Source organism: Ambystoma mexicanum, chromosome 3q (genome assembly GCF_040938575.1).
Source record: "Ambystoma mexicanum isolate Mex_15411 chromosome 3q, UKY_AmexF1_1, whole genome shotgun sequence".
NCBI classification, from domain to species: domain Eukaryota; kingdom Metazoa; phylum Chordata; class Amphibia; order Caudata; family Ambystomatidae; genus Ambystoma; species Ambystoma mexicanum.
The window spans coordinates 339,100,552-339,107,179 of record NC_090926.1 but is presented as its reverse complement, the minus strand read 5'-3'; positions in this window follow the sequence as shown (position 1 = coordinate 339,107,179).

Genomic DNA, 6,628 nt, shown 5'->3' with positions numbered 1-6,628 from the left:
CTTGCACCTAACACTTGATTCTGCTACTGCTAGTATCATCAGAAGTTTTAATAAACAAGAAAATCTGTCATAGGCAGAATTTGAAAAATAGGTTAGACACTATTTCTCACCTTATCAGTCAATGCAAGACGCCAAGAAAGCAGCGTATACCATGACAGCGAAGCCAAATGTGTCGCCTCGCCAGTTCCTCCAGGATTTAAAAAGAGCATTCTCCCTTTTTGATGTATCGGTTAGCCCTAATTCTGCAGAATTTGAGACTGCATACTTTTATGGTCTGCAAAAAGACATGATATCACAGTTAATCTGTGAATTTGACCGAGAAATCGCTAGAATGGATTGTGGAACAGGGAACTAAACTGTATGAGGTATTGTCAAATTGTCAAAGTGAAGAGGGGTCTAGCAAAAAGGAAATAAAATCAAAATCTAGCGACTCTACACAAACGTAATGGAGATAAAATCTGCAAAAATGCCACTTGAATTAGCTCAAATGCAGGCAAGGAACAATGTGACACCTGATGAAAGGGGCGTGCCACCACAGAGGACGCCACCCCAAACACTTAGGTTCCAATCACATGACCCGAGCAATAGGGAAAATTACATTAGTCATAGATATTTGAGTGACAAACCTAGAGTGGGATACCGGCCCGATATATCAGGCATGAATAACAATCAAAATCAAAATCAAAGAAACAATGACCCATACCAGACGCTTGGGGTATAGGGCAGATTTGACCCCGGCACTATGGTGTATGGCAATCAAGACAGACCACGGTATGTGGATGGATTTATTGAAAATGGAAATCAGCTTAAGGGACAGTTCCCATCAAATGAAAGACAAAATATGAACTATGTCCTGCGCCATTGTAATCAGTCACCACCACCAGTCGACCACAGCCAAAGGATGGTCAGACTGCATTCTCCCCTTCCTATGAACCCAGAATTCAGAAATAACTCAAATAGGAATCCTTTTTCTGAGAGATGCCAAATTAGGTCCAGTCATGGTGAATTTAACCAATACCTGCCTAGTCCACAAAGAGAGGAAACTAGGGAAATTGACAGATTTCAGTGCCTTGAGGCCCAGGTTAAAATGTTGTCTGAGCAAATAGGAAAACTCTGTGCAGTCCAAAAACAGCTGCCAAGTGAGGGTGCAGAAGGTTACCGGAGTGATTGTGTGCGTTCTGACGACAAGTGACTATATAATAGCTCCTGCAATGAAAAAGGTACAGAATCCCATGAACCAGTTTTGTGTAATGGTCCTGAATTGCTTGCTGATTCAAAAATGAAAAAAAAACACCAATGAAAGTGAAATAACTGGAACACACCCACACAAAAAGGGAGTGTGGTTCAATTTAGAGTTGAATCAAACCATTGAGGTGTGTGCATATGAAAGACAGAAAGGAGAAGTTGAGGACAGGTATTATGCTCCTATAACTGTAGAAGAAAAATGTAATGCATTTGCAATGATTGACAAGGGCGCACAGGCCACGTTCATGTCCAATAAATTGATGAAAAGTATCAATTAAGGGAGATCCCCACAAAATCATATCAAAGTGAGACAAAATGAAGGCCTGGTGCACAATGTCAATGTGGCACTGATGTTGACATAAAGATAGGAAAACACAAGATGAGACAGGAAGTATTGATCACATCTCTCAGCAAAATTCCATTTATGGTGGGGACAGATTGCCTGAAGAGCCTGTCGCCCCTCATTGATGGGGTAAATGGGGTCTTGTGGTCCTTAGCCAAAAAGCCATTGAGGTCCAAGAAAGTGAGGACACAAAACAACAGTATAAAAGAATGCCATACAGTGGTTAAATCAGATGATGCAGTGGAAGTGTATCTTCAGAATGGCTGTGTGCCTACGGTCACTGTCATTCTAATGTGTCAAGATGAGATGCAAGGTAGAGAAGAGAAACAGTCTCTGGAGATTTGTTTGGACCCCAAGAAAGAATGGCAAACTGAAATAGATGAAAACACATTTGCGCTTTTTCTTAAAAAGAAAAAAAATGCAAGCCACCTGTCATTTCAGAGATGAACACAGAGAAACACATTTCAACCCTTTCTGAAATACATATGAGAGATGGGAAGCCATGGATCCCTATCCGTGTAAATGGTAATTCTGAAATAATAAAGGCCACTTTAGCACTTGAGCAGGAAAGAAGTTTCATTAATGAGAAAATGCTCCAGCGAATAATTGACAGGGAGGGGAACCCAAAATTCAGAATAAAAAACCCTACATGTTTTTGGGTTGGATGAGCCGGACTCAGTGAATGCAAAAAAGATTACCATTTCCCCAAAAGCTATCTGTCACAATGTGTGGATAGTTAGTGGGACACAGAATGAATTTTATTTGGGAAATTACATTATTCACATAATGTGTATGGTGTTGGACTTGCTTAATCACAAGTTGTGGTCCAGGTTAGGGGGACCTGCACCTGAGTTTGAAGATAAGAGACAGGCTTATCATTGTGCACATTTGTTTCCATATGCGATTAAATTGCAGGTGAAAAAGGATGTTAACATTCCTGCATTCCCCAGGCAAGTTACCAGAACGCTAAAACACAGAAAGGGGCAGCAGATGAGGGATTATGATGCATTTGTGCGTCTAAATGAATCCATGAGGCAGCAAGGGCTAGAATGTGAATGTACGCCCCTGGTGGAGATTGGGGATGGGCCCATCAATATCATGGTGGACAACAAAGGATGTCAGGATATTTATTTAGAAGAGAACTCAGCATTAGGAATGGCAATACAAAATCCGATTATACTGCAGATTTTAACAATGCAGTGATTGGGAACATCCCTGAGAGATACGTGAACACACAGGGTGAATTGCTGGAGTCTTTGGATTCCCAACCTAAAGGGCTATTCAAAGATTATGTCTGTGTATCCTTATGATTCAAGGGAGACGGTGTGCTGCCACCAAGAGATTTGCATCTGATTTGATTTAAATGAAAATGAAACAGAGAAACAGCATATTAAAATGGAAGCCAATATTCTAAAACATTTAAAGGTGGCAACTCTACAAAGAGATACAGCTACACGATTAGAGGAGAGTACAGAGGTTCCTCCATTGGAGGATTTCCTAGACTTTTCAAAAGTGGTGGAAGAACAGGTTCAAGCTGCAGATGCATGCACAAATGAAGAGGAAAGGGATGAGTTGAGAAAAATATTCATGGAGTTTAAAGAGGTTTTTGCCAAAGATGCGTATGATTTTGGTGTAACCGATCTGCATGTTGCCACATTGCCAGAGGAATATGGTAGGGATCTGGTATTTGTGCGTCAATATCAGTTGCCACTAGCATGCTTGGAGTCATTGGCTGAGATAATTAAGTATTTAGAATCCAGAGTAATTATTTGTTTCATTCATAGCACCTCAAATACCCCCATTTTGGGAGTGTTGAAACCTAATGGCCAATGGTGTTTGTGTGCAGACCTAAGAGAGCTAAACAAAAAAGAACCTGTGTCCAGGGGGCCGCTCCCATTGATCAGAGTCTCGCACATATACATGGGTCAAAGGTATTTACCACATTAGATTTTACAGCTGGTTACTGGTGGTGCCACTGGCTGAAGACATACAACATTTGTTTGCATTTTCATTTGATAAATCCCAATATGCACGGTCCCGAACACCTTTCGGGTATGTCAATAATGGGAGTGAATTCGGAATATATTTGAGGAAGGCGCTCCCAGATGCTGCAGAGAGGGGGACAATAGTTTATGTAGATGATGTGCTAATTAAAACTGAAAACCTGAAAAGTCATTTTAATGAGAATAAGAATGTGCTTGGCCAGTTACAGAAGTCAGGAGCCCAAGTATCTTTGTAGAAAGCACAATGGTGTAAAATGAAAGTGAATTGCTTAGGTCATGAGGTGACTGAGAATGGGTTGAATCCACAAAAGAAAATGGTGGAAGCAATACAGAAATTGAAAAATCCTACTAATTTGAAAGGGTTGAGGAGCTTAATATGAATGACCAGCGATAACAGGAAATGTATTAAAAATATGCAGATTACTCAGCCTTTAACCAGATTATTGAAGCAGGGTGTACCCTGGAAATGGAAAAAAGAGCAATGTGAAGCAGTGGCTAGGCTGAAAGAATTCCTCATAAAGGTGCATGTTTGGCCTATCACATGAAGAACCAGGATTTATTTGTAGAAATAGGGTTCACTGATCAGTGTATGTCAGCTGTGTTACCTCAGAGACATGAATTAAGTCACAAAACAATTGCCTATGCGAGCAAGGCATTATCTAAAGTTGAAACTAAATTCAGTGAATGTGAGAAAGCACTCCTAACCACTGTTTGGGCATTGCAGCATTTCCATCCCATCATTCAAGGAGAAAGAGTAATTATTGAAACAAATCACCAACCCCTACAATTTCTGAAAAGTAAGAGAATTAGGTCAGGTAATTTGGCACAGTCCAGAATGAATTCCTGGACGTTGGTATTGCAGGGATTCCCTGTGGAAGTAAAATATGGACAGAATAAAAAGCACCCAGTTGCCCAAGGCCTAGCGGATCTACATGAATGCACAGCTGAATGTACACCTGACGAAACAGAAATAGAATTTAATTTGAATGCATTTGAACAATCCCCACACAAAGCTTTCAATGAAGATGGATGTAGGGGTTTACTAACAGTGTAAGCTGATGGATGTGCATATCATATAGAAAATAGTGTAGAAAAACAGCTTGTAGCAGGAATAGGAAATATCTGGTTGAAATGTGACAACATTCGAAGAGTAAGCATGAGAATTGGCTCTAGGCGTAGTCAAGTGGCAGCGTTAGCTGCTATTTATAAGGCAATTGCTACCGCAGTAGAAAATAAACTCAAGAGATAGTTTTAGTGACTGTCTCTGATGATGCACGGAATAGATTTGTGGAATATTTACCTGGCTGGAAGGCAAAAGGTATGCTCACATGCAATAATAAACCTCTTAAACTTGGGAAAATGACCCAAGCCATACACAAATTGGTGACAGAAAATGATCTAATAATACACTGGAGAAAAATCTGGGGCCATTTAAAGATGCCAGGTGAGGACAAGGAGGGGAATGATGAAGCAAATCAGTTAGCCATAATTGAAGCAGTAATGGGAGAGTTGTTTTCCATTGAACACCTACTAGCCAATATACAGGTAGATGCGATAACACGCTCCAAATCTCCAAAAGAAGTTGAACAGCGTGAAGCGCAATGGAGTTATGATACACCAGATGAGGATCTGAGCAAAGGGCAAAAAGAAGACCCAATTTTAGGCCAATTTTATAACCATTTGGTAGATGCAGAACAAAATCCTCTGCCTGAAAACGATTGCAAAGGAAAAGAAGAGTTCAGGGTACTGTTCAAAAACAAAAAGAGAATTAGGTTACAAGATAGTTTGATGACTAGAGAGTCTGTAACAGGTAAAATCCAATGGGTGGTGCCCCTGTCATTTCAGGGACTGATGTTACATCATGCACATGGCGCGATAACTGCAGGACACAAGGTTCACAAAAAACTTTAGAAATCTTAAAAGATTATGCTTATTGGCCACATATGTCCCAAGATGTTGAACTATACACTAGAGGGTGTCTAGTGCGTGCAATTTCACCTATGCATAGAGCCCCATTATTGAAAAGAGGTTTGACCCTTCCATGGTCTGATTTGCAAATCAACTATATTGGGCCTGTAAAAAAATCAGCCAGGGGAAATAAATATTTGAAAACAGTGGTTTGTCTAATGTCCAAGTGGGTGGATCGCATTCCCGCACCGGATTGCAGTGCGCAAACAGCAGCCACGTTACTGATAAAAAGATATGTGCTATAAAATGCATGTTGCTGGGAATGTTTTGGTTATATGTTTTGAATTGTGTAACGATAAACTTGTTTTCAGGTATTCTGGTGTGACAGATCGGTATCCAGACAGTCACCAGAAGATATTAATAATCCCATTTTATTTTCAGACATTGCAGCAGAAGAGGGACCAACAATTGTATTATGCAAGGTACTTAATTTGTTTTATTTTTTTTACTTTAGATGACTAATTCCTTACCCTGGCAGGGCCGGATCCTTGGAGCACTGGACCGTTGGAGGATGCCACGGGATCAGAGGCCCCGGGTAAGACCCCAAATCGAAAGAAGGGGGTTAAGATAAGGATCCCGATATGCCAAAAAGATGACGCTGTGGGGGAGATTCCATGGAGTGCTGGACTGAAGGAGTTCTGCTGATGACAGCGTTATGTGCAGTGGTTGCACAAAGACTAATGGACAGGACATTCTGGAGACATGGTCCAGTATATTCTGGGTACCAGGAACTAAAAAAACATAATCTTTACTTTGCTTTTATTAATCTTGACTTTTGTTTCATTTTTCATGTATGGCTTATGAAGCATAGTGCTGTGCTGTGCTCCACCAATATGGAGATCGGACTGTTGACAAAATAATGATGAGATATCTTTTTTTTTAAAATGTTTTTCCTATTTCCCTATACATACATACTATTTAGTGATGTCTTGAAACATCGTTCATGTATCCATGGGAAATGTTGTTTGTTCCATGGAATATGTACATAAGTGAGGAGTCTGTAATTTAAGGTATATGGTGTTTGTTTTGATATATGGACTTTCCATTTATTTATGGAAACATATATATG